General features: G+C 47.0%; 1 long non-coding RNA gene across 1 annotated transcript; it reads left to right on the top strand.

Annotated features, from left to right (window-relative positions):
- The first annotated feature begins 12,558 nt into the window (after window positions 1-12,558).
- Window positions 12,559-13,669, top strand: LOC135050466 (uncharacterized). The gene is made up of 3 exons (XR_010241616.1): window positions 12,559-12,678; window positions 12,754-12,966; window positions 13,586-13,669. It is a non-coding gene; the product is annotated as an uncharacterized LOC135050466 (long non-coding RNA).
- The last annotated feature ends 619 nt before the right edge of the window (window positions 13,670-14,288 follow it).

The raw sequence follows: 14,288 nt of genomic DNA, 5'->3' as shown, positions 1-14,288 counted from the left end.
TATGGGGGTCATTCGGGGTTGATTGCACGCTGCCGTTTTTTCGCAGCGCAGCGATCAGGTTACTACTGCGCATGCACCGTAATGCGGGTACAAAGCGGATCGTAGCTGGGCAATAGATTTAACGAAAAATCCAGTCGCACAGCCTATTGCAAGGAAATTGACAGGAAGAAGGCATTTGTGGGTGGCAACTAACCGTTTTCTGGGAGTGTTTGGAAAAACGCAGGCGTGTTCAGGCGTTTGCAGGACGGATGTCTGACATCAATTCCGAGACTGAAGTGATCGCAAGGGCTGAGTAAGTCCAGAGCTACTCAGAAACTGCACAAAACTTTTTTGTACAGCTGGGCTGCACAGGCGATCGCACACTTGCAAAGCGAAAGCACACTCCCCTTTGGGCAGAGCCGGCCCTAGCCAATTTGATGCCCTAGGCAAAATTTTGTCTGGTGCCCCCTAGCTCCGCCGCTAGTTCTGCATCTGTACCTGCAACGCTCAGGTACTGGGGCCCACCGGGGGGGTTACCCTGTGGGCCAGTTCAACTCTGCACAATGCCACACAGTAATGACCATACTACATATAATTCCACACAGTAAAGGAACCTTACACATATGCCCCACATTAGTAATGCCCATAATACACATATACTGCCACAGATACTGCCACACTTGCTGGTTATACAAAAAGACCAGTATCAAACATGTAGAAACTGTCCATTCTCTTCACTATTCAGTGTGTTTGCTGGTGTCTGTTACTCCCGGCAACTGCGTGCCCTTTATTTTATACTGTGGGAGCTAAATGCTCTACCCTCCAGTTTGATGTGTCCGAAAGTCACGCTGCACTGATGTTTCATATAGAAATAGCACAACGCAACTTACTGACCACTGTTAGGGTCTCCTGCCCTGTGCTGCCACGTCGTCATGGCAACCGGGAGACAAGTGCTAGTGGAGTAACCTGAGCGCAGCTGATACTCCGGTTCGGGTCTTTTGCTGTGCAGTGGTTATAGGCTCTGTGCACGGCAGGGGATCCGGTGCTGGTTTTTGTGCTCACAGTCTGTGAGGTCTGAGTGGGGCGTGGACAGCACCTGCTTTATAAGGCCTCTTTTCAGGGTAAGCAGATGCTGCTGAATCTTTGTTGGTTAGTCAGTTCATGAAAGTTAGCCAGTACTGTGTAGCTTTGTATTTGTTTGTTGCTTACTGCAAATAGGCCTGGGGATTTGGTATTACACTCTGCCAATCCAGACCTAGCAGTAAGACTGGAGTCAGTCGTTTAGCTTGCTGGGGTTCTGTTACTACTCTGTGAACTTAGCAAGTTTGCGGCTGTATTCTAAGACTTGCCTGTCTAATCCTGTCTCACTGTGCTAGGTGTCAGGGGTCAGTTTAGTGGCAGTAAGCTAAAACCTGTGCACTGCAAGTGAGAAATAGGATTGTGGAGACTCTCCTTGTGTCTATCATTCCATCTCTGACCAAGGAGTTTACTGCCACACCCGTTGGTAACCCTTTAGGGTTTTGCTGTTGCCCTTAGCAACAGCATTTCGGGTTCTCTACGTATTAAAACACAACATCTTGCTTTTTCCATCTGTGCAGTTCTAATACAAGGGAGATACCCAGTTCCTTAGCCTCTGGGCTTCTCTGTTCACTTTGTGTGTATTTTGTTACCCTATTACCTTCTGTGTACGTTATGTCATATTCCCCAGTTTGTCTGTGAGTCCATTTGTTTTGCATAACAGTTCAAACACCAGTACATTCCTGCAGACACTGGAGTGCATAACAGTTCTGACACCAGTACTTTCCTGCAGGCACTGGTGTGCATAACAACCACGTTACAGTGCTGGGTGGCAGGGGAATTTTACGGTATGGACTGACTAGGAAATAAAGTGTGGGGAGAACACTGACCATGTTATGTCCCTGCAGACACCTGGGGTTTGCACAGGGATAAGGGACACACACAGGATGGCAGGGTCCCCCTCCCCCATGTGCACAAGCAGTATAGGTGATATCAGGTTTCTGTGAAGCAGTCTTCCAAAATACACATGTGTTATCATAAGGAGCCATCCAGTAATAACCTTATATAGTCAGTAAAAATGTCACAGGTCCAGGAATTGCATTTACTGGGCTTCTGCTGTCTGTCTGAGGTCTCACAAGTCAGGGGCATTCAAGCATGTCGGAGGAAGTTTAAGGCACAGTGTGCATTTTTTTTGACAAATGTAAACAGAAGTGTTTACAAGTACTGATTGAATACATTTGGAAAGTAACAGTTAGTTTGCGGACTGTCCCTCCCAGCATGAGATACTGCAGGGACATGCTTGGATGCCCCTAGACATGCTTGAATGCCCTAGGCAAATGCCTAGCCTGCCTATAGCTAAGGCCGGCTCTGCCTTTGGGCGGCGACTGTGCTGCAAAAAGTAGCTAGCGAGCGATCAACTCGGAATGAGGGCCTATGTCCTAGTCCTACTCACTTTTTTTATCCAAGGGAGTCTATTCACGGAGCTGAGAAATGCCGCGTTTTCCTGTAAACAATGCTTCTATCTGTGTTGTGCTATTCACAGAGCGGGCTACCGTGTAGAAGTTCCTGACTTCTCCAGCGGTATTCAGCTCCGTGCCTGAATCACATCGCCATACTTTAGTAAGGTGAGTGCGATTCATTAAAGGGCAGAAAGCTCAGCTTTCCTCTTCTCCATGGAGTTCTGACTCATCATTCATCTCAGGATAGCGTAATCTGAACATCGATGTGAAACGGGCAAGGAAGTTACTTACTTCCCTGTCTTCTGCCCGGCATCCGTTCTGGCTCCGCCCCTGAACTCCCAGCAGCCACTGCAGCCTCCCCTGAGCTCAGCCGTGGGCGCAGGAAGGACCTGCCTCTGTCTCCACGCTTCTCACAATGGACCACAGCTGAAGAGAGGACCGCTGGAGACCTGATGGCATTGCTGGAAAGGGGAAGCATTTGATATGCCGACTGTTGGGATCCCGGCGCTCAGCATACCGGCGCCAGAATTCCGACAACTATTCTTCCTCTTGGGGGGTCCACGACACACTAATCACCCACCCCTAGCTGAGCGGCACACGGCACCCTCTTGTGCCGCTGTGCCTACTGTTTTTTGGTATTTGTTATGTTCGGCATCCACAATCAGCCAATGCCCCTACTGTACCCGGGCCCAGCTCCACTCTCTACGGCCCTGCGTGGGATTGTCATGGGAGTGTCTTGGGGGGGGGTAGGCCAGACTTCTATGCTCATCCACAGCGTGCAGATGGAAATGACATGACGTTTGCACCCAGGTGTAAGTCCAGATACTAATAATGATGGCTGCATACCTAAACACAGTGGTCGGACATCCGGCCTTCTGCATGAAAATGGACGGATATTCAGAATAGATGGATGGAAAATCACATTATCATAAGGTAGAAAATGGGCTGCCGCCTGGTGTATGGAAACGTGGGAGCACGCGCTTCTGGTTCAGAATGGGGTTCATACTGTGCACAAGCGTAATATACAGTATCTGAATACTGTCCTAGTCTGCTATGAGGTTTGAATGGAGGTGCTATGTTCCAGCAGGAGTAATGGTTACAGTAGGTTAGTGTCCCAGAGGTAGCAATTTGGCAGAGAGAATGGTGAGGTGTAAGGCCACAGAGGTATGGCAGGTGTGTGCACCAGGACAAGGGAGAGGGGATGTGTCACTGATTTCCCTGCGGCTGCCTGTTGAGGAAGCAGAAAGAGAGAATGAGATGGGGGCATTAGTCTAAAGAGTGAAAGAAAAGACCAGCACGGGTTTCATCCAGGCCAGGGACGGGCTGGAACCGTGAATCAGGCCACGGGGGCGTGCCATGAGTCAGGAGGGCCTAGCCTCTTGGCACGCCCCTACCTATATATATATATACCAGATGCATCAGGCCGAGCAGAGAGAGCTGCACTGTTCAGCCAGCCCTGCTCTTTCAGTGGCCGGACCGGCCCTTCTGGCCATTGGCCCTTCGAGCATTTGCCAGAAGTGCCAGGTGGCCAGTCTGGACCTGGTCAAAGCTACAGATGTAGCCACATACATCCATCCCGCAGCACGGCTGCATGAGTACATGTGCCGCAGTATGCAACTATGCGCAGCCTCATGTATTCCTATGACATGTGTGTGTATACGCGCGCGTTACAGTCACATGCACACTAGCCGCACGGGCTTTGCGGTGAATATGATGCATTGCGTCAAAGCTGAGTGCGACTACATCTGTATTGTGTGCACCTGACTTGTGTGAATTGTTGAAGTCTGGAGGACACTATTGCATTATCGCACTATCTACCTGAATGCTCCTTTACTGAAGCATTCTCCTTTACCAAGATGGCCACCATTTGGTATTCTGTGCCTGTGTGGCACCATCTTGCTACTGTGCTGGAGCACCACATTGGAGGATGGATGTGTTCCACTTAGCTCCAGAGACCGGTATGTATCCTGCACTGTACCCTGCACCAAACTGCTAAATTGCTGCACCGCCGTCTTCATACATCAACGGCTGGTACTTTCTATGTTCCACTGAAGCTCCACTCCATCCAGAATGCATCTGTTCAAACAGCTTCTACTGCACTTCAAAAAACCAAACAACTGGCTAAAAACTTGGGCTGTATAGTAGAGATGAGCGCCTGAAATTTTTCGGGTTTTGTGTTTTGGTTTTGGGTTCGGTTCCGCGGCCGTGTTTTGGGTTCGAACGCGTTTTGGCAAAACCTCACCGAATTTTTTTTGTCGGATTCGGGTGTGTTTTGGATTCGGGTGTTTTTTTCAAAAAACACTAAAAAACAGCTTAAATCATAGAATTTGGGGGTCATTTTGGTCCCAAAGTATTATTAACCTCAAAAACCATAATTTACACTCATTTTCAGTCTATTCTGAATACCTCACACCTCACAATATTATTTTTAGTCCTAAAATTTGCACCGAGGTCGCTGTGTGAGTAAGATAAGCGACCCTAGTGGCCGACACAAACACCGGGCCCATCTAGGAGTGGCACTGCAGTGTCACGCAGGATGTCCCTTCCAAAAAACCCTCCCCAAACAGCACATGACGCAAAGAAAAAAAGAGGCGCAATGAGGTAGCTGTGTGAGTAAGATTAGCGACCCTAGTGGCCGACACAAACACCGGGCCCATCTAGGAGTGGCACTGCAGTGTCACGCAGGATGTCCCTTCCAAAAAACCCTCCCCAAACAGCACATGACGCAAAGAAAAAAAGAGGCGCAATGAGGTAGCTGTGTGAGTAAGATTAGCGACCCTAGTGGCCGACACAAACACCGGGCCCATCTAGGAGTGGCACTGCAGTGTCACGCAGGATGTCCCTTCCAAAAAACCCTCCCCAAACAGCACATGACGCAAAGAAAAAAAGAGGCGCAATGAGGTAGCTGACTGTGTGAGTAAGATTAGCGACCCTAGTGGCCGACACAAACACCGGGCCCATCTAGGAGTGGCACTGCAGTGTCACGCAGGATGTCCCTTCCAAAAAAACCCTCCCCAATCAGCACATGATGCAAAGAAAAAGAAAAGAAAAAAGAGGTGCAAGATGGAATTGTCCTTGGGCCCTCCCACCCACCCTTATGTTGTATAAACAAAACAGGACATGCACACTTTAACCAACCCATCATTTCAGTGACAGGGTCTGCCACACGACTGTGACTGATATGACGGGTTGGTTTGGACCCCCCCCAAAAAGAAGCAATTAATCTCTCCTTGCACAAACTGGCTCTACAGAGGCAAGATGTCCACCTCATCTTTACCCTCCGATATATCACCGTGTACATCCCCCTCCTCACAGATTATCAATTCGTCCCCACTGGAATCCACCATCTCAGCTCCCTGTGTACTTTGTGGAGGCAATTGCTGCTGGTCAATGTCTCCGCGGAGGAATTGATTATAATTCATTTTAATGAACATCATCTTCTCCACATTTTCTGGATGTAACCTCGTACGCCGATTGCTGACAAGGTGAGCGGCGGCACTAAACACTCTTTCGGAGTACACACTTGTGGGAGGGCAACTTAGGTAGAATAAAGCCAGTTTGTGCAAGGGCCTCCAAATTGCCTCTTTTTCCTGCCAGTATAAGTACGGACTGTGTGACGTGCCTACTTGGATGCGGTCACTCATATAATCCTCCACCATTCTATCAATGTTGAGAGAATCATATGCAGTGACAGTAGACGACATGTCCGTAATCGTTGTCAGGTCCTTCAGTCCGGACCAGATGTCAGCATCAGCAGTCGCTCCAGACTGCCCTGCATCACCGCCAGCGGGTGGGCTCGGAATTCTGAGCCTTTTCCTCGCACCCCCAGTTGCGGGAGAATGTGAAGGAGGAGATGTTGACAGGTCGCGTTCCGCTTGACTTGACAATTTTGTCACCAGCAGGTCTTTCAACCCCAGCAGACCTGTGTCTGCCGGAAAGAGAGATCCAAGGTAGGCTTTAAATCTAGGATCGAGCACGGTGGCCAAAATGTAGTGCTCTGATTTCAACAGATTGACCACCCGTGAATCCTTGTTAAGCGAATTAAGGGCTCCATCCACAAGTCCCACATGCCTAGCGGAATCGCTCCGTGTTAGCTCCTCCTTCAATGTCTCCAGCTTCTTCTGCAAAAGCCTGATGAGGGGAATGACCTGACTCAGGCTGGCAGTGTCTGAACTGACTTCACGTGTGGCAAGTTCAAAGGGCATCAGAACCTTGCACAACGTTGAAATCATTCTCCACTGCGCTTGAGACAGGTGCATTCCACCTCCTATATCGTGCTCAATTGTATAGGCTTGAATGGCCTTTTGCTGCTCCTCCAACCTCTGAAGCATATAGAGGGTTGAATTCCACCTCGTTACCACTTCTTGCTTCAGATGATGGCAGGGCAGGTTCAGTAGTTTTTGGTGGTGCTCCAGTCTTCTGTACGTGGTGCCTGTACGCCGAAAGTGTCCCGCAATTTTTCTGGCCACCGACAGCATCTCTTGCACGCCCCTGTCGTTTTTTAAAAAATTCTGCACCACCAAATTCAAGGTATGTGCAAAACATGGGACGTGCTGGAATTTGCCCATATTTAATGCACACACAATATTGCTGGCGTTGTCCGATGCCACAAATCCACAGGAGAGTCCAATTGGGGTAAGCCATTCCGCGATGATCTTCCTCAGTTGCCGTAAGAGGTTTTCAGCTGTGTGCGTATTCTGGAAAGCGGTGATACAAAGCGTAGCCTGCCTAGGAAAGAGTTTGCGAGATGCTGCTACTGGTGCCGCCGCTGCTGTTCTTGCGGCGGGAGTCCATACATCTACCCAGTGGGCTGTCACAGTCATATAGTCCTGACCCTGCCCTGCTCCACTTGTCCACATGTCCGTGGTTAAGTGGACATTGGGTACAACTGCATTTTTTAGGAGACTGGTGAGTCTTTTTCTGACGTCCGTGTACATTCTCGGTATCGCCTGCCTAGAGAAGTGGAACCTAGATGGTATTTGGTAACGGGGGCACACTGCCTCAATAAATTGTCTAGTTCCCTGTGAACTAACGGCGGATACCGGACGCACGTCTAACACCAACATAGTTGTCAAGGACTCAGTTATCCGCTTTGCAGTAGGATGACTGCTGTGATATTTCATCTTCCTCGCAAAGGACTGTTGAACAGTCAATTGCTTACTGGAAGTAGTACAAGTGGGCTTACGACTTCCCCTCTGGGATGACCATCGACTCCCAGCGGCAACAACAGCAGCGCCAGCAGCAGTAGGCGTTACACGCAAGGATGCATCGGAGGAATCCCAGGCAGGAGAGGACTCGTCAGACTTGCCAGTGACATGGCCTGCAGGACTATTGGCATTCCTGGGGAAGGAGGAAATTGACACTGAGGGAGTTGGTGGGGTGGTTTGCGTGAGCTTGGTTACAAGAGGAAGGGATTTACTGGTCAGTGGACTGCTTCCGCTGTCACCCAAAGTTTTTGAACTTGTCACTGACTTATTATGAATGCGCTGCAGGTGACGTATAAGGGAGGATGTTCCGAGGTGGTTAACGTCCTTACCCCTACTTATTACAGCTTGACAAAGGGAACACACGGCTTGACACCTGTTGTCCGCATTTCTGGTGAAATACCTCCACACCGAAGAGCTGATTTTTTTGGTATTTTCACCTGGCATGTCAACGGCCATATTCCTCCCACGGACAACAGGTGTCTCCCCGGGTGCCTGACTTAAACAAACCACCTCACCATCAGAATCCTCCTGGTCAATTTCCTCCCCAGCGCCAGCAACACCCATATCCTCCTCATCCTGGTGTACTTCAACACTGACATCTTCAATCTGACTATCAGGAACTGGACTGCGGGTGCTCCTTCCAGCACTTGCAGGGGGCGTGCAAATGGTGGAAGGCGCATGCTCTTCACGTCCAGTGTTGGGAAGGTCAGGCATCGCAACCGACACAATTGGACTCTCCTTGTGGATTTGGGATTTCAAAGAACGCACAGTTCTTTGCGGTGCTTTTGCCAGCTTGAGTCTTTTCAGTTTTCTAGCGAGAGGCTGAGTGCTTCCATCCTCATGTGAAGCTGAACCACTAGCCATGAACATAGGCCAGGGCCTCAGCCGTTCCTTGCCACTCCGTGTGGTAAATGGCATATTGGCAAGTTTACGCTTCTCCTCCGACAATTTTATTTTAGGTTTTGGAGTCCTTTTTTTACTGATATTTGGTGTTTTGGTTTTGACATGCTCTGTACTATGCCATTGGGCATCGGCCTTGGCAGACGACGTTGCTGGCATTTCATCGTCTCGGCCATGACTAGTGGCAGCAGCTTCAGCACGAGGTGGAAGTGGATCTTGATCTTTCCCTAATTTTGGAACCTCAACATTTTTGTTCTCCATATTTTAATAGGCACAACTAAAAGGCACCTCAGGTAAACAATGGAGATGGATGGATTGGATACTAGTATACAATTATGGACGGGCTGCCGAGTGCCGACACAGAGGTAGCCACAGCCGTGAACTACCGCACTGTACTGTGTCTGCTGCTAATATATAGACTGGTTGATAAAGAGATAGTATACTCGTAACTAGTATGTATGTATAAAGAAAGAAAAAAAAACCACAGTTAGGTGGTATATACAATTATGGACGGGCTGCCGAGTGCCGACACAGAGGTAGCCACAGCCGTGAACTACCGCACTGTACTGTGTCTGCTGCTAATATATAGACTGGTTGATAAAGAGATAGTATACTCGTAACTAGTATGTATGTATAAAGAAAGAAAAAAAAACCACGGTTAGGTGGTATATACAATTATGGACAGGCTGCCGAGTGCCGACACAGAGGTAGCCACAGCCGTGAACTACCGCACTGTACTGTGTCTGCTGCTAATATATAGACTGGTTGATAAAGAGATAGTATACTCGTAACTAGTATGTATGTATAAAGAAAGAAAAAAAAACCACGGTTAGGTGGTATATACAATTATGGACGGGCTGCCGAGTGCCGACACAGAGGTAGCCACAGCCGTGAACTACCGCACTGTACTGTGTCTGCTGCTAATATATAGACTGGTTGATAAAGAGATAGTATACTCGTAACTAGTATGTATGTATAAAGAAAGAAAAAAAAACCACGGTTAGGTGGTATATACAATTATGGACGGGCTGCCGAGTGCCGACACAGAGGTAGCCACAGCCGTGAACTACCGCACTGTACTGTGTCTGCTGCTAATATATAGACTGGTTGATAAAGAGATAGTATACTCGTAACTAGTATGTATGTATAAAGAAAGAAAAAAAAACCACGGTTAGGTGGTATATACAATTATGGACGGGCTGCCGAGTGCCGACACAGAGGTAGCCACAGCCGTGAACTACCGCACTGTACTGTGTCTGCTGCTAATATATAGACTGGTTGATAAAGAGATAGTATACTCGTAACTAGTATGTATGTATAAAGAAAGAAAAAAAAAACCACGGTTAGGTGGTATATACAATTATGGACGGGCTGCCGAGTGCCGACACAGAGGTAGCCACAGCCGTGAACTACCGCACTGTACTGTGTCTGCTGCTAATATAGACTGGTTGATAAAGAGATAGTATACTCGTAACTAGTATGTATGTATAAAGAAAGAAAAAAAAACCACGGTTAGGTGGTATATACAATTATGGACGGGCTGCCGAGTGCCGACACAGAGGTAGCCACAGCCGTGAACTACCGCACTGTACTGTGTCTGCTGCTAATATATAGACTGGTTGATAAAGAGATAGTATACTCGTAACTAGTATGTATGTATAAAGAAAGAAAAAAAAACCACGGTTAGGTGGTATATACAATTATGGACGGGCTGCCGAGTGCCGACACAGAGGTAGCCACAGCCGTGAACTACCGCACTGTACTGTGTCTGCTGCTAATATATAGACTGGTTGATAAAGAGATAGTATACTCGTAACTAGTATGTATGTATAAAGAAAGAAAAAAAAACCACGGTTAGGTGGTATATACAATTATGGACGGGCTGCCGAGTGCCGACACAGAGGTAGCCACAGCCGTGAACTACCGCACTGTACTGTGTCTGCTGCTAATATAGACTGGTTGATAAAGAGATAGTATACTACTAATATTATATACTGGTGGTCAGGTCACTGGTCACTAGTCACACTGGCAGTGGCACTCCTGCAGCAAAAGTGTGCACTGTTTAATTTTAATATAATATTATGTACTCCTGGCTCCTGCTATAACCTATAACTGGCACTGCAGTAGTGCTCCCCAGTCTCCCCCACAATTATAAGCTGTGTGAGCTGAGCAGTCAGACAGATATATAATATATATAGATGATGCAGCACACTGGCCTGAGCCTGAGCAGTGCACACAGATATGGTATGTGACTGACTGAGTCACTGGGGTATATTTACTAAGATTCGTATTTTTCAGAATCATGTTCAAGTTCAATCACGACTGACATCGACAGTGTAAATCTGCAACTTTTTGAATTGATTACGACTCATTTACTAAGCAGTCGTATTCGTATTTTCCGTATCTTCCGATGTCGATGTCATTCGTGTTTTTTTTGCTGCTGAATGCGGCCGCGTTTGCTATTTTGCGGCCGCGTTGTTGCGTTTTTTTACGACTGCGTCACAAGTCTGTTACGGCAGTGATTTGGAATTTGCGGCCGCGTTTTTACTCCTAAGTTTCGTTTACGTCACGCGGCCGTGATTGGTTGTATTCGTGAAGGAGGAGTGTCTGTGCATGTTACTATAAAAACGCCCCAAACACTCCGCACCTCGTGGGTTTAGCTAGTGGAGAGGAGAGAGGAAGGTGTATTTGGAGTTGGTGAGTTTGGTGGAGTTTTTGGTGGATTTGGAGAGGAGTTTGGTGATTGTTGAGTGCTGTACTGTGTGTGTTAGTAGTCTTGTGATCTTTGTAGTATTGTTTTTTCCCAGTTTGTAAACTTTTTTGTCCTTGTTTTTTTTTTTCAGTCTTTTGTCATTGTTTGTGAGTGAGTGAGCGTGTGTGTTGGCTGTGTGGTGTGTAGTAGGAGTAGTGGAGGAGTGTGTTTTGTGTTTTCATTTTTGTGTGTTTTATGTTGTTTGTCATGTCCGACTCAGAGGTCAGTGTGGTGGCGGAGGTTAGTGAGGTGGAGGCTGGTAGTGAGGTGGAGGCTGGTAGTGAGGTGGAGGGGGGTAGTGAGAGGGAGGAGGTTAGTGAGGAGGAGGAGGAGGGGGTGCCTGTTGCTGGATTTTCCAGTGATAGTGATGGTGTTGTGGCACCGCAGCCACGCACCACTACCAAGACTGGCAGGAATATAAAGTTCAGCTATGCTGAAAACATGGCGTTGGTGCGTGAGCTGATGAAGCACCATCGCCAATTGTTTGGTCAGGATGCTGCCAGGGTGTCCTCCCGCAGGAAGTCTGCCCTGTGGGGGCAAGTCATACTTGCTGTGAATAGTGAGGGTGTGGTGAGGCGGACAGAGGACACGTGCCGCAAGCGTTTCTATGATATTAAGCGGCGTGTCAAGGCCAAGATGGCCAAAGAGTCCAAATCTGCACGGAGAACCGGAGGTGGGCCACCTTTACGTGTAAGCTATCGGGACTGGGAGGAGCCTGTGCGGGCATTGATTCCTGGCGAAGTGGTGTCTGCTACTCATGTCCGGGATTCGGACCGACCCACGCAGGATGGTAAGTTTGTTTTGTAATATTGTTCTTAAAATGTCTGTAAAATTTAGTTAATTTCATTTTTAAAGTTTAAAGGATGATTTTTTTCGCACAAAACAGATTGCATGCCTATGCTCCCTTAAGGTGTGTTTGTGTTTTGAATGTTTTTTTTTCTTTTTTTGTTGCAATTTTTGGCGATAATGCTTGAACATGTGTGTTTGTTTAAAATCCACAAAAGGTTTTTGTTTTTTTAACAAACAGAAAAGCGGGGAAATTTTTAAAACATTACATTTTAAAAATATTTGCAAGTACTCAATCTCTGCAATATCTGAGACCAAAAACTTATTTTAAATAAATTTATTGTGTGCCACATCAAGTACATTTTGATATTCAACTCAAAATCATGAATGTAGAAGCTCTTAAGCTTAAAAATTTGTTTTAAACAAAACCATATAGATGCTTACAGTACATTAATGGTTTTCAGTGGGTCATTTTTCAAAAAACATGGTAATAATGTTGGGGTCACTTTTTCCACAGTCACACAGACCAGCCGCCCAGACAGGCCTCACACAAGTCAGGATGATGCCGGTATTGCAGGTAAGTCTTCACTGTAGTCACATATTCTGAAAACACATAGAAGTACAAAATATTAAGTTTAAATTTTGCACCTAGGTTCTGCTTCTGGAAGCCGACCTCCTGTAAGCCGCCCATCACAGGGCTTGGGCCACTTACCCAGGAGGCCAACTAAGACACGGCGTCTTGGCTCTGATTCCGCACCTCCATCATCCCCACCCAGGCGAAGACTTTCGGCAGTGTCACCCCAGCCACCACTGGCACTATTGTCGAGTTCGCAGAGTGATGAGGCCAGATCACCTCAGTTATCTGGTGAGTAAAAACATAAATTAAACACATAAGCAATAATATACACAGTACACTTAAGATGTTGTTAGTTGGTTTGGAGTTTACATGTTTTCCTCAACAATCAATGTGATGTAACGTCTTCAATTGCACAAGGTGCTTTAATAAAATTAGATAAGGTCTTAGTGGATGGTCTAGACAACCTATTTGTATGAAAAGAACAGATTTGAGGATACATTAAGCACACACACGTTCACATTTTTAAAAAAATATGAATAAAATTAAATGTTGGACCGAAATAAAAAAACCATTAGAGTGTTCACACATCGCCCCTGTCCAGTATGTAGATGGCTTACTTGCTCCGCTCCTCTGGACTATACAGGTAAGTAGTCTATATCGTGGTGAGGGGAGGGAATCTAACAGTGTAATGGTGTGGAGGGAAGTTAGTTAAGTGAGGAATATGCAAATTTGGCAATGTTTGCGCCTGTGTTGGTTTTTTAAAATATAAAAATTATAAATTGTTAACGTTGAGAAAAACAAGTGCTAATAATGCAAAAATGTAGTATTAGGAATGTATTAATGTGTTGCATTAGCCAGGCCAAATTAAAAAAAAATTACAACATTGCATGTTGCCTACCCCATACAGAGCACAACTTGATGTCCGCCGAGGACCAGCAGGGACCAGAACAAGAGCCATCCTTCACACTGCAACTTACAGCTGTTGATCCAAGCATGCCAATACAGTTGCAGGATATACCCCAACCATCCATCAGTCCCCAACTGGCACAAGCTCCGCCCCCAAGCCAAATTCCTGGCGATTTTTGGGCCAGTTGGACAAGCCAACAGGCCCAAAGCAATGCCACCCTGACCCAACATACACAACACCTTGCCAGTCTGCCCCATCATCTACCGCGTATTAGTCGCAACTCGGGCAGACTGATAGTACAAGTAGGGAGAATGGCTACCTCAATGGAGCAAATTAGGGCTGAAAACAGCCAAATGAATGCACATTTATCCCGCATTATAGATGAGCAACAGCGACATCAGCAGGCACTCGTTCAGATCATTCAACACAATCAAGTGGTGAATGAGGCCTTATCCAGGATTGTAGCCAGCCACACTGCTACAAACACTCAGCTGATTGCCAGTTTAAATAATTTGAGCAGCAATATTGCTATGATGGGAGCTCAGCAAGTTACCTCCAGCTCGGGGACCACGACCCCTGTTCAAACGCCAGTAACCTCCCCTGTCCGGCGTTCCTCAAGAGCACGTGCCAGTGAGCCAGCACCCAGCACACACAAGCGAAAAAAATAACACCAATCTTTTTGTGCAAATAAATACAAAAATTT

Source organism: Pseudophryne corroboree, chromosome 2 (assembly GCF_028390025.1).
Source record: "Pseudophryne corroboree isolate aPseCor3 chromosome 2, aPseCor3.hap2, whole genome shotgun sequence".
Classification (NCBI taxonomy): Eukaryota; Metazoa; Chordata; class Amphibia; order Anura; family Myobatrachidae; genus Pseudophryne; species Pseudophryne corroboree.
This window is presented reverse-complemented; position numbering and strand designations above follow the sequence as displayed.